Source organism: Pteronotus mesoamericanus, unplaced genomic scaffold (genome assembly GCF_021234165.1).
Source record: "Pteronotus mesoamericanus isolate MK-2021 breed Mesoamerican mustached bat unplaced genomic scaffold, CSHL_Meso_final contig_164, whole genome shotgun sequence".
Classification (NCBI taxonomy): Eukaryota; Metazoa; Chordata; class Mammalia; order Chiroptera; family Mormoopidae; genus Pteronotus; species Pteronotus mesoamericanus.
Window position 1 is genome coordinate 5423494 of NW_026555065.1, and position 14259 is coordinate 5437752.

Genomic DNA, 14259 nt, shown 5'->3' on the forward strand with positions numbered 1-14259 from the left:
CAACCACCTGAGCCACCTGGCCAAGGCCTCTTGCCATCATTTTTATCATTCACAAAATCCTGTCAAGTAAGGGATATGTAATATCAAAATTGTTTTGCATATCGGTGTTTAAAAAATTGAGATACAGACATAAGTAGTCTAGTTATAATTTGTTCCATTAAAAAGCGAGCCCAAAGTCTTAATTTAAGGACAGGGAGTGGGGCAGGCATAAAGAAGTTAGTTGCACAGGTAAGATTTCTTTACCCGGTGCAGTGGGCTCGCCATGCAGCTTCTCCTCAGGAAGTATCTCTGGCTCGCCGGCTGTGTTGTCTTGGGTAGAGAACTCTGAAGCCTTGGCTGCCTACCTACTCTGCTGGCCCCTGGACGTACCTGAGCCCTTTCTCAGGGCTTGAAAAGAAGCTGAACCCTTGCCAAGGCTCGCCTCTGGCCAGAGAGGCAGGTCAACTTGAGTGGTCTGCTGGGTAGTTCCCTGGTCTTCACTGTCCATGTCTCAAAGCCAGCGATGTTAACTACACCAGGTTTCCAGCCTCCTGAGCTTTGTCAGGCACTGGGGCTGAAACAGGAGGGCCCAACTCAGCACTCGAGCTGAAAAACCACACCGTGTGTTCACCGTACTCTACAACCAGTAGAGATGAATGCAAACTGAAATGCATGCAACTGGGAGTTGCTTGCTAGTTTTCTTTGTAAGGAACTGAAATGAGGGATCAGCTTATAAATTCCTGCATTTTTTGAGAATTAGAGTATCCAAGCAAGAGAAAATTAACAGCTTTTTCCAATCATATGTGGCATCTCTGAGTTCAGGAACACCTCCCAGCTTTGAGGCTCCGGGGTTTAAGCATTTCCTGTGGTCAAGCTGTTCTGAGTCTACTTGTTTAGCAGGCATAGTCATTGCTTCAGTAGGAGGACTGGTTTGTTAGGACAAAGGCTATGTTCTTTCAGAGACCAATGTGTAGAATTACAGGGGCAAGAGATATCTGAAAACTGCACTCACCATTCTTCTCTTAGTGTTCATAGATTTTGATGGGGTTACCCAAACTAGAAACTTTGGGGTGAAATAGTCTCCCTTAAGCCAGTCAAGACCTTTCTATAGCAGAGAACTACCTTTTATATAGTGCTAATTATGGGCCACTGTGCTAAGTTCTTTACATGCTTAGTTTATTATATTTATTTCTTCCTATTGCTCTTCGGGGTATGCATACTCTATGGCCCTCATCTCTTTAAAAAGTAGGAAACAGACTCAGAGAGGTTACGTGACTTGCCCAAGGTCATACAGGTAGTGAGTGGTAGAGGTGAGTTTGAAAGCTCAGGTTCCTGTGATGCCAAAGCTCTTCGCCCTATACTACTTGGCTGCCCTAACCCTGGATGGAAGTTGTCGTATTGATATTAGCACTATTCAATTTAGGTTGGCACCTGTGAGCTTGCTGGAATGTGGTCTGTGACTGTACTTTGGTTTAAAAAAACAGGGGTGAGAGATGGATAGTGCTTCAGACTAAGAACAAGAAGAACAGGATCTGGACCAAATCCCTGAAGTTAGAGGAGAGTGAATCCAACCAGCAACTATGAAAGGAGAGACGCTTATGAGAAACCTTAAGCTATTATACTCTAGTGATATCTCTTAAGCAGTTTGCTGTCAACCAACTACTGTTTTCAGAATAATTTACCTGGAAAATGTAAAACATATTGCACTAAGGTTTATTTTTATTTAAAATGATAACTTTCTCTGTGCATAGAATTTTGAATTGTTGTCATTTTTTATTAATCACATGGAGAGCTTTAAAACAAGTTCCGATGGCAAGCCATTATTCCCTACTTGACAGAAGAAGCAGCCAAAGGGTTCGGTGGATAAGTAATTGGACCAGATGGAAACTTAACCATGGAAAGTGGTGACAGGGGCCAGGTGAAAATTTTCAGTCCCTTGTTAGAATCCAGTTTTCATTTTCTAAATTAGTAAACTAAGCCTGAGATCAAAATAACTTCCTTTATTTTGTTTCAACTACACTCAGGAGTATCTAACTGACTTGTGTACGTCAAGTGCTTTTATTTTGTTTTCCAAAGTATGCACACATCTATGGTCTCATGCCACACCAACAACCGTATGTGAGGTTAGACATTCTTACTTCAATTTACCAGATCAGAAAACTGAGGCATACACCAGACAAGAGATTTGCTAAGGGCCCAGGGCTGGTTCTTGGCAGAGCCGTGAGTCTGGCTCCTTTCCTGCAGGTCACATTGTCCTTCAACTGATCTGCCTGAAACTGAGCAGGGTAGTAGCCAGGGTTCACACAGAGGTTATGATTCCAGGCCGCGGCTGCAGAAGTAACTATGAATAAAGCTACAAAACCGATTATTTTCAAAGACATGGATCAGTGGGTCCATTCAAGTCTTGGCCTAGAGATTCCCTCAGCCACTGCCCAGTCAACAGAAACCCCTTGGCCTTTTCCTTCCTTCGCCCTTCCTTCACCCCTCCTTTTTCTCCCCTCTCCTCTTCCCTCCCCCCTCCCCACTCTCCAGGTCTCACTCTGTGCTTTGCTCCTCACTCTCTTTCCCTGGTCAAAGCAGACTTCATTAATATAACACGGACCTATGTGGTTGAGCTCATATTCTCCGTCCCCTTCACCGGAGAACTGCATTGAATGAAAACTCTGTGGGCTCAGGTTCCTCCTGTCACACTGTGTCTGCTGCTGCGCAGATCAGAGTGTAGGCTCCCTCAGTAACCCCACGGGGCTTGGGGAGGACACAGCCATGTCCCGTGCTGAGCATTTTGCAGTTGCGACATTGTGCTCCTGGTCAACAGATAACTGACCACAGCATCTAGAGAACTGGAGAATTTACACGTCAGAGGGATCCAGAAATGAAACATCCCCATCTGAGGCGTTTATTAGGACAGCTGTGGAAAGAACCTACCTGGGCCTTGGAGACAGAATCATCTGGCTGAGAATTCAGTCTCTGTCCACTCGAAAGCCTCATGAACTTGTGTCTGGAAAGGATTTAACTTCTCCAAGCTTCAGATTCCTCATCTGTAAGAGGGCAAACCTAACACTATCTCTATAGGTTGTAAGAAGAAAGTGCTGAGCACAGTGTCAGGCAAACAGTAGGTACTCAATACATGTCAGTTCTCCTCCTACCAGTCCTTTCTTTAGCCCCATACACAGGTACATTCCCAATTGATTGACACTATTTGGAGAGTTAATTCTTAGCTTAAGAAATAAAATTCTCTGTATTCTAACCCTTATGCCTGAACGGTCAAAAATTAGGGCAAACACTGCCAAGGTTGTGCATTTCAAAGGTTTCATAAAATCACAGAATCTAATCTCACACGGATGTCTTCCCTCACCGCCCCAGGACAGAACGGCCCCTCCTGGTTGTACATCAACCTTCTATCACACGTATTACAATTGTAATTACATAGTTATTTATGACATTATTTGTTTTATATTAGCACATTTGCCAAGAACGAGGCCTATGCCTAGCGCAGCGCCTGGCACCCAGCGGGTGAATGACTGAGTGAATGAACAGAAGTTTTCGCTCGCCTGATCTTCTTCCAGTCACCTAGCGAGTGTCAGTGACCCAGGGGCCAGGATTACAACCTGCGTTTCCCGGGTGAGGAACTTGAAGTTTGGAGGCTGCACTGCTGTCAAGGCCATCGAGTAAGTGGCGGGCAGGCCCTTCAGCCCAGACCTTCTGACACCAACCCCCACATTCCTTTCCTTCACATTCCTTTGCCCTTTGGCTCATCAGCCTCGCCCTCACATCGATTTTTAAACTGAGGTATAACTGACATAGAACATATTACTTTTAGATGTACAACATAATGATTCAATATTTGCATGCACTGCGAAATGATCACCACGGTAAGCCTAGTTACCATCTGTCACCATACAAAGGCACAAAAGAATTTTTTCCCCTCATGATGAGAACTTCAGGACTCGCTCTCTTGGCAGCTTTCAAGTACGTAACATACTACTGTCAACTATAGTCACCATAATGTATATTATGTCCCCAGGACTTATTTTATCATTGGAAGTTCGTACCTCTTGGACCCCTTCACCCATTTCACCCACCCCAACACCGCTTTCCTCTAGTAATCACCATTCTGTTCTCTGTATCTATGAGTTTTGTTTATTAGATTCCACAGATAAGTGAAATCATATGGTATTTATCTTTCTCTGACTTATTTCACTTTGCATGTTTCCCTTAAGGCCCATCCATGTTGTCACAAATGGCAAGATTTCATTTTTTATTTTTATGGCTGAGTAGTATGCTGCTGCAGATACACACACACACACACACACACACACACACACACACACACACATATATCTCCTTTATCCATTCATCTATTGTTGGATGCTTATGTTGTTTCCATACCTTGGTTATTATAAATAATGCTGCAATAAATATAGGGGTGTCCATATCTTTTCATATTAGCATTTTCATTTCCTTTGTATAAATATCTACTAATGGAATTACTGGATCATATGGTCGTTCCATTTTTAACTTTTTAAGGAACCTCCATACTGTTTTTCATAGTGGCTGTACCACTTTATATTCTCACCAACAGTGCAAGAGGATTCCATTTTCTCTGATTAGGGCCCCCTGGCCAATACGTGTTATTTCCTGTCTTTTTGATAACAGCCATTCCAACAGGTGTGAGGTGATATCTCATTGTGGTTTTGGTTTGCATTTTCTTGATGATTAGTGATGCTGAGCACCTTTTCATGTGCCTGTTGGTCATCTGCATGTTTTCTTTGGAGAAGTGTCTATTTGGTCCTCTCCCCATTTTTAAAATCTATTGTTTGTTTGTTTGCTATTGAGTTGTATGAGTTCTTTATATATTTTGGATATTAACACCTTATCAGATATATGACTTACAAATATTTCATTCCATTCCATAGGTTGCCTTTTCATTTTGTTTATGGCTCCTTTGCTGTGCAGAAGCTTTTGTTTTATGTTTTTGTTTATTTTTGCTTTGGTTACTTTTGTTTTTGGAGCCAGATCAAACAAAACAAAACAAAAACAAAAACCCATCACCAAGACTAATGTCAAGGAGCTTATTATCTGTTTTCTTCTAGGAGTTTTATGGTTTCAGGTGTTATGTTCAAGTCTTTAATCAATTTTGAATTAATTTTTGTGTATGGTGTAAGATAGTAGTCTAGTTTCATTGTATATTCTTGTCTACTTTGTCACACATTAATTAACTATATATGTGTGGTTCATGTCTGTGATCTCTATTCTGTTCCATTATGATCGCTATGTCTTTTTGAATCCAATCCAATGCTGTTTTGCTTATAATAGCTTTATAATATAGTTTGAAATCAAGGAGCGTGATGCCCCTGGCTTTGTTTTTCATTCTCCAGATTGCTTTGGCTACTCAGGATCTTTTGTGGTTCTGCACAAATTTTAGGATTGTTTGTTCCATTTCTGCGAAAAATGCCATTAGAATTTTGATAGGGAATGCATTGAATTTCTAGCTTGATTTGGGTAGTATGGACATTTTAATAATATTAATTCTTCCAAACAGATGGTGACATTTTAGAGGAGCTCTGTTCTCTGGAGCCTTCTGTCTTGGTGTGTCACGTGGTGGCCAACTGCCTCATTTTGGGTGTTTTTCCATCCTAACCCATTGAGTAATAGCTATTTATTGGCTGACAGCAGCCCCATCTGATGATGACGGCACAGCAAGTTGGTACATGTTTAGCCACACAAGCTTCAGGGGAAGCCACTGGCAGGTAAAGTTCCCAGAGTTGGGGACTTAAGCTGGGTAGCTTTGTGCTGTTTATTGGGGGAAGGGGATGGCCTTGACATTCACCATCAGTACTTTAGAAGTTTGGTCATTTCATACATTTGTTTGCTTTTCTCCTTTGCTCTCCTAAGATTTTTTTTTTAAAAGTATCCAAAGCACTCAGAGCTTTGATGATTTGAGTAGGTCTCAGTTTATAGTCTCAATTCTCTTTTAATTGTTACCCATTCTTCTTCATTAACCAGGTTTCTGATCTAGACATGTGCTAAACATTCCAATCATCGCCTTTCTTTCCATCAAACCCAGATCACAGTTTTCCTTACTGTTCCATGAAATCCAACCCACTTCCTGAAAACCTCTCTATCTCTGGGGATCCCTGGAGAACACTTAGAGGTGCATGTTTGAGGGGAAATTGAACTTAATTTTTAGCCAGACATAACGGGAAAACATCTGGGATGGGAGAAATAAAATGCATGTGTGAGGCCTGGTTTATCTTTAACTAGCCTTGAGATGTGGGATGAGAGATTTCACCTCCATGGGTTCAGTAGGTGTATCTCTGAACTGCAATGGCTCCTGCCAATCTCGTGCGTTCCTCTAATGCACTCGTCTTCTAAAGCCCTCGATGACAGATCAGAGACATGAGTGTCTTAAGAACTGCAAGGGAAATGCTCCCTCACCACTCAGAAGCTCACACAAAGTTCTTTACCGGGAGTTGCAGGCAGCAAAGGTCTGTAGTCTTAAGCCTGCTGCAGTCCTGAAGTGCTTGTAACAAGCTTGTCTTTGTAACTGCTTCCTTAATGAGACCTCAAAGCCCTTTATTAACCCAAACCATAGCTGAACCGATATGTTTCCCCCGTTGAAGTACAGGTGGCATGTGCTTCCTGGTAACCCACAGCAGAGAAGTTGCTCTGTCCCTCCAAAACTACCGCAGATGAGAGGCTTCACAGGTCACTGAGGCCAGCCTGGGAGCCCACGTAAGCTGAGGGTCAGGACAGACCTGAGAGAGGTAAGGGCTCGTCAGGCCAGCATGGTCAAGAGATGAGGGCAAGGACAAAACCAGGGGTCGTGTACCAGGGATCGGGGTGGGCACACACCATGTGGCCCGAACCATGTCTGTAGGCAGCAGGGAGCCAAAAGAACAGGCCGGGTCACAGAGCGGGAAGGAAGCCGAGCCCGGCACCAGGAGCAGTGCAGAGACACCGGGAGGGCCCCGGGAAGCCGAAACACTAATAGCAAGGGCAGGAAGGACAGCAAGTCACAGTAACAGTGGCAGGGGGGCTTGGGGAGTACTGGGGAGAGCAGGTTAATTAGGGCTTTGGCTTAACAACTGTACACAGACTGCATGCAAAGGGGATCAGAACCACATGTATATGGCTAGGTGTATGTATACACATTTAAATGAATACAGATATGTGAGAGAAGTGTGCTGAAATGAGCAGCAGGTGATGATAATATGCACTGGGAACAGAACTCAGACGTTGATTTAGATCTAGTACGGTGCTTGACACATACTAGGTGCTCAATCAATGATGTAAATTCCTTTCTTGCTACTCAGAGAAGTGACCCGCTCCCCTTTCCTAGGGAATGCATTGATGTTATGAACCAGCATGAACCTTGTCTACTTACCTGATACTACAGGAAGATCTAATTGCTTGGTAAAGCTGTTCACTTAGACCCTCACTGTGCTATTCACCTTGTCATAATTCATTTCTTTGCATCTAAATTTCAAAGATAAGACCTTATCAGGATACACTATGCAATCCACAGAAAGTCTGAATTTGAATGCAGCCCCTCTACTGTCTTGTCTAGTCCTTAACGTGAGCCCAGTCCAGGCAGGCACACCCCTGGGGCCCGGAAGGAGGTTCTTGTCGATAGGTATTGTACACAGAGGGCTTCTTATTAAGGGCAGTAAGAGGCCAAGGTCACCGGAGTGAGTCCCTAGACGCACTCTCCCCTTCCCGATGGGGCCACTCTCACCGACGCCTACTTGTTGCTTTCGCGGAAAACTGGCTTCCCAGGGTCCGGAGGAACGCCCAGGCCACTGCCCCACAGAGCATGGCTTAAGTTAGGGCGACACCTCACCTGGGAACTGGGGCGCCAAACCTTCTGTAGGCAGGGCGTCCTTCCCCTCGTGCGATGACATCATGGAGCTGAGTCGCTGCATAAAAGCAACCCTCCAGGAGCCAGGAGCGCAAAGAACTGAAGTGCTGGTTACGGCGCCTGTGCTGCGCTCACGCGGTCCTGTCCCGGTGCGCGTCCCGCTGGTGGCAGCTGGGTGACCAGATCCAGAACCAGCCTGAGCCCAAGGCAGCCTGCGCGTGTTCCGCAGGAGCCACTCCCGAAAATGCCCCGCCGCAGCCTGCACGCTGCGGCCATCCTCCTGCTCGTGGTCTTAAAGGAACAGCCTTCCAGCCCAGCCCCACTCAGCGGTAAAGTTTCTGCCTCTTTCCTAACAGTCCGGGAGCACTCCGTCTCACCTGGACGGAAGGATTTCCTGCGGGGCTCTTTAATGATAAAGTCAAGTCATTTGGGAGGAAGCAGGGAAGGATATGCATAGTATCAAATTGCACATTTTTGGAGGGGATGCTGCATTTTCCTTTGGAATGCATGATCTGCTGTGGTTGGGGGAAAGGCATTGTCCTCACAGGAAAATATGTTTGCGAGTTCTCTGAGCACCTGCAGTTCTGAAGGGGTTGCTGGGGAACTTGCTCACTGGGGTAGGGGACCCAGGATTTAAAATATTAATATTGTGCTCCAATCCACGTGCGGACAGTAAAGTGACTGGGGCATCCTGGGCAGTGTCACTACCGGGCAGGATTTGCAGTCCGCCCCAGTGGCGAACCCTCTGGACCGTGGGTGCTTTGCTTTGGAGAAGAGACTCTTCACCATTAAGCTTTACCTGCAAGTCCAAGGGATGATGCATCCCGTCATTAATCATTGTTTTTCTCTAGAGGAGCTCCACTATCCCAAATGTACACGTGTGTGTGTGTGCCCTCAGATGAGCAGGCACATCTTATTTCTGAGTGTAATTAGGGCCCTTAACCCCCAAGGGCTGGAGGCTGAGGGTGCGGAGGGAGGTGGCAGGAGGTGGTGAGTGGACCTGCCTGCGGACTCAGCTCTGTGCAGGGCATTGCGCTGAGCAGCCAAGGTCAGGTTAGTCAAGCCTTTGTAACAAGAGGAGGGTGCCTGCCTTGTTAACAGCTGAGTGAATGCTTTTCTGAGAGAGTGAACAGTGACTTCTGTGGAAACTTCCTGGGTATCTGGTGGTGGCTCCTGCCCTTGACAGTTTGCCTCAAGTTGTGGAGGCACTTGTGGATGCTGTAATTCCTGGTCCCAGGTTACGCTGAAATATTTATAGAAGAGCCCAAAGTGACCATAATGGCTGAAAATCTATACTCCCTGGCTGGGCAGTGGTGGTGGGAAATGGGTCCTTTTTTTCTTGGAGGTCATCCTGCCCGTGGGGCAGGGCAGGGGAAAGCGGGGAGCTGGGCTGTCAGCAGCTCTGGTATTACTCTGAATTCAATTCCAATCCACTGGCTGGCATGACCTGCTTGATATTATCTCCTTCAAGGAGAAATAGAAAGTAGGTGGGAGAAAGGAGTAACACAGAAGGGGAAATTAATTTTAAAAACAGCAAACTCTGGCATGTGTTCCCCTCTAGAGAAAGCTGTGCCGAGACCTGAAGTTTCACTAGAAACCTCCCTTTTAGTTCCAAGCTGCTCTAAGACAGGAAAGAGAAACAGCTACTCTTCGGCTCTGTTTTCTGAGAGCCTGTTGCTCCCCTTACCACTCTGGGGACAGCTCTTTCTCCGGGCTCGACCTTTCCCTGCCCCGTTTCCCTCCCCATCCTCCCCTGACCTCCTTGCCCTTTTCCCTCCCTCCCTTTCTCGCCTTTGCCCCCTCTCCCCTCCCCGCTCTCCAAGTTAGGGTAGGGGGAAGCTTGCAGTAAAAACTCCACTTTCACCCCACACTGAGTGGCCCTCCTGCTTACCCCTAGATTCTAAGAACAGTTTTATTGTGTTATTCCTCATGGGATTCTTGGCTTTTTAACTGCCTTGGGGACAAAGTCAAAGCAAAAATCACTGAGGTGTAGAGTATCAGTATTAACTCCAGGCTGGGGTTGGAGGGGGATTAAGCTGGGTAATGGTCTGCCCTCTGCCTGGGGCATTTACGTTTCCAGCAGCTGGCGCTGGTGAATGTCTGAAAAACACTGGGGGCGTGGAGGGAGGGAGCAAGGTAAGGTGAAGTCAGGTGTCTTCCAGAGAAAACCTTGGATTCCTCAGTTGCTATGGGGGAACGTTTCAATGAATTCTGCCAAGCCTGCTCTGTCTAAATCTGTGGTCGAAAGCTGGGCATTCTCATTCTCAAGAACTCAGGGAAGCTTCTAGCACCTTGGACAGGAAGCAGGCAGGGCCCTGAACCTGTGGCTTGGATTTTGTAAATATCACCTCCTGAGTGAGCACCCAGGGCTGTCCCCCTGCCCGATACACACTGGGCGGCAGGTTCCAACAGGTACCCCTCCCGTCCACCCCAGTCTTTGATCTTCTCAAGAAGGAAACAGTTCCCCTCAGGGCCTCCTCCCTCAGGAAGCCACCAAGGTGTAGCTGCCTCAGCCTTGGCTGACCTATCTCGTAGGGTCAGTTTGGTCCTGTTAAGAATCCTGCCCCTAAGGCTAAAGGCAGGGAATCAGGAGGTATCATTTCCAAATAAAGCAAGGAGACGCACACGCCTTTACAAAAGCTGCCTGAGGTCAGTTCGGAGGTGCCATGAACAAGGCTGGGGCCTGACCTCCACTGATGCACCCCCAGAATCAGACCACCCTCCCCTGCACTTTGCTTTTTAAGGTGCTTCTTTTCCCCAGCCTCCTGCCCCTGAGCCCCTCCAGACACTGCCATTTTTACCCAAAGCACCAAGTCTTGAGGACCAGTCAGGCTTGCTCGGAGAGAGGGGAGAGAGGTCGGCAAGAAAGCTTCCTCTGGATGTTGCTGCTTTTCGAGAACAAGTCTCTGGTCCTGTGTCACTACCTGAGGCCCCAGAGCCCTGGGTGTCCAGTTTACAGCCTTGGCGCACGCCCCCCCTTCCACCCTCGCCACCCCCCTCCTCCTCAGCCGGAGCTTCCCAGCATATTATCTGATGCCTCCTCTGAAGGTGAATGCTGCCATAGTAGGAGAAACCTCAGCTTAGCAAGTTTTGGGGGAGCCGAACAGCAGAAGATGCAGGTTTTTGAGGGTATAGTTTGATTTGGGGGAAAGTGTGACTAAAACTTCTGGCCAAAGCAGGCCAGAGGTAGCTGCTGTTTTTCTGGGGGACCCTAGGATCCCCAGAGCGTCCTGTGCCCCTCCAGGGGAGCAGTGAGGGTGAACTCCCATTTCTTGTAACCCTTTACGTCCCAGGCCTCCAAGGGCCCTGCCTGGCTAAATGGAAATAATATGGCTTCTCTGTCTGAAATCCATGACTGTATTTTCATAGTGAATCCTGCAAACAAAACACTGAAGGACAATGTTCAGGGAAGAGGTTTGATGTCTTCTGTATCTTAGTTCCTTTTGCTATTGTTTCAGTAAAGGGGCTAGTGTTATCTTGGGGGGGGTTGCATCCAAGTGTGGTTCACCCAGAGTTCTGAATGCCTTCATCCAATTGCTAATTCAGGAGAGGTTAATCTTGGGACACTTAACTCCTGTGGGGTCCATAGCAGGTTTCAGGGGATCTGTGGACCTCCTGAAATTAACTGGACATGAACTTTTGTGTGTCTAAGCCTATGGCACTTTTATGAAGAAAAGGTCCATAACACATACCAGATACTTTGAACAGTCTGGACCCCTCCCCCTGCCCCAAAGACTGAGGAAGAGACTCAAAGATTCCTGGAGTTCATGGGAACTTAGGGGTGGGATGTCAGTAAATGCTAAACCTAAGCAAATCATGAAAGAGCAATAGAGGGGCCTGCTTTATAGCGATATGGAGACAATACCAAAATAATTAATTAAAGAGTATTCAAAGCGGGGTGCCTCTGGGAGCAAGGAAATGACCAGGGGTGTCAGGGGACTAATTTTTTTTTTTTTTAATAAAAAACCTTGTAGAACCACCTGACTCTTTAAACCATGTGCATGTGTATTTTCATAAAATTACCAATTAATATTGAGAATTAAATAATTAAAGTATTGAAGCAAAGAAATGAAACAGAACAACAAAAATATGTGATGAAATCAGTTTTACAAAAGAAAAGCAAAGTCCTCTTTTAGCCTTTAAAAACCACTATTGGCTTAAATAGGAAATGCCCAGTTGTGATAAGTGACTGGTTAAGTTTTACTATAAATCACTTCCCAACAGAGAATGGGGATGTGAGGGCCTTCCCCTTCCCACTGTCCTCTGTGGGCCAAGAATGCAGGGACATTAGAAGAAGCTAAGAAAGAGGGATTTAGGACTTGAACGGTCCCCTCATGTGATGTGTCCCCTGAGACATCCTGAGTCTCCATTCGGGGTCTCAGTCTTCTGCTGGGGGTGAGGAGGGGTGTGTCAGGCAGAGTAAAGAGAGCACAGCTCTCCCACACTTTTTTAAAAATATGTTTTGCTGTACGAATGAAGGAATTTCACGTGTCCTGGTGTGGAGTGGGAAGCAGTGGGTGACTTTTGTTGCCTTCCTGGCAGAACTTCTCTTACACATGTCTACCATCCCTGGAATTCTAACCCGGATAAGGATGGCAGCTTCCCCAAAGAAAAACTTTCCTTTTGAGATTAGTGTTCTCCCTTTTATGTACTGATGTGAACTGTTCTCCAGGCTCTGTTGTTGTTGCTTTTAAAGATCTTATTTACTTTTAGAGAGAGGGGAAGGGGGGGAGAAAGAAAGGGAGAGGAACATCAATGCATGAGAGGTTGCCTGCAACCCAGGCGTGTGTCCTGACTGGGAATCAAACTGGCGGCCTTTTGGTTCACAGGCCAGCGCTCAGTCCACCAGCCCACACCAGCCAGGGCCAGGATATGTTGTTAAGTGAGGGAAAAACAAGATGTAAAACAGTGTTTCTGACATGCCAACAATTTGTGTGGGGGAAAAAAAGTGGAGGGGCAGAATACAATTGCATAGGTGTGTGCTGCTAGACTGGGAAGGGTCTATCAGCTGATGGAACTGGTCCTCTCTATGGAAGCAGGGAGATCTGGCAGGAGAAGAGATGTTACTGTATACCCTATAGCCACTTCGGAGTTTTTGAGCCTTGGGAATTTATTAGCTATTCAGCTAGTAAAATTTGGCTTCTTATATAATAAGATAGGTGTTTTTCTCTATCTTCTTCAAGCTCAATTGTACTTACTTGCTTTGTTTTGTTCTTTGCAGGACCCAACTGGACCTATTTTGGTAAGTAGAGATTTAAATATTTTTATGAGGAGGTGGCCGTGTTTAATGGGAAAGCCAGATATCATGATCTGTGGGCATCCAGGGTGGGAAGGAGGGTTGAGGAGAGCTGTTCTGATGTTGTTAAAAGGGCACAAAGGCCTCTCTAAAGAATCACTCCATACAGGTTGCATGCTGCACTTTTTCCGAGCACATGAGACTGCTCTGTGCACTTCAACTTGGGGTCATAGTGTTAAGGATGCCTACCAAACCTCCCAGGTGAAGATGCCCAGGGTACTTCCACACTGCAAGAGCCCCGGGCAGGAGAGAGCCTTTCTCTTCCATAGGTCGTTTATCCTGCGATAAACAAAGAATAAAGGGTTCCTTTCTGAAAGGTTGGCTTAGGCCCCAGAACTTAAGCTGTCAGTATCTCACAAATCAACTCCTTCTTGCCCTGTTTGCAAGCAAGCATTAGATGAAGTGGAGACGGCCAGTCCTTAGTGAAAGAGGGATACCTAGTCTTAACTGGGGAGAGGGATATCAGTTGTGCGACGCGGTTGCCGTGGGATTGGGTCAAGAGCGACACTGGCCACTTCTGGCAGGACTGCAAGATAAGCAGCTTGAAATCAGCTTAGCTGGTGGGTTGCAGTAAGTTGGGAACTTGGTCGTCAGCCAGAGAGGAAATGGGAGGCCAAGCACCTGGACCCACCGGCAAATGCAGGAATATTAATGCAGTAGTGCCCTCGCCTTATCTGTGACTTCACTTTCTGTGGTTTCAGTAACCCACAGTTGACCACAGTCTAGAATGTAAAATGGGAAATTCCAGAAATAAAAAATTCATTGACTTTAATTGTGTGGCATTCTGAGTAGTGTGATGAAATCCCGACCCGTGCTACTCCATCCTGCCCAGGACGTGAGTCATCCCTTTGGTCCAGCACATCCACGCTGCATGCTACGCGCCTGGTCCTGGGGATGCAAGAGACCACATGCATGTAGCTTTTAATATAGTACGCTATAATTGCTCTATTTTATTATTTTTGTAGTTAGTCTCTTACTGTGCCTAATTAATAAGTTAAACTTTATCATAGGTATGTATATATAGGAAAAAGCATAGTATATACAGGGCTCAGTAGTATATGTACTAGCTTCAGGCATCTACTGGGGGCCTTGGAATGCATCCCTCACAGATAAGGGGAGGACT

The 14259-nt window shown here is 46.2% G+C and overlaps 1 protein-coding gene across 1 annotated transcript in view; it reads left to right on the forward strand.

Moving 5' to 3' along the window:
- The first annotated feature begins 13064 nt into the window (after nucleotides 1-13064).
- Nucleotides 13065-14259, forward strand: part of CA12 (carbonic anhydrase 12) — a 47123-nt gene continuing 45928 nt past the window's right edge. Inside the window, exon 1 of the mRNA XM_054565312.1 lies at nucleotides 13065-13082. The gene's annotated coding sequence lies outside the window, so the exon portion shown is untranslated. The remainder of the gene's footprint in view (nucleotides 13083-14259) is intronic.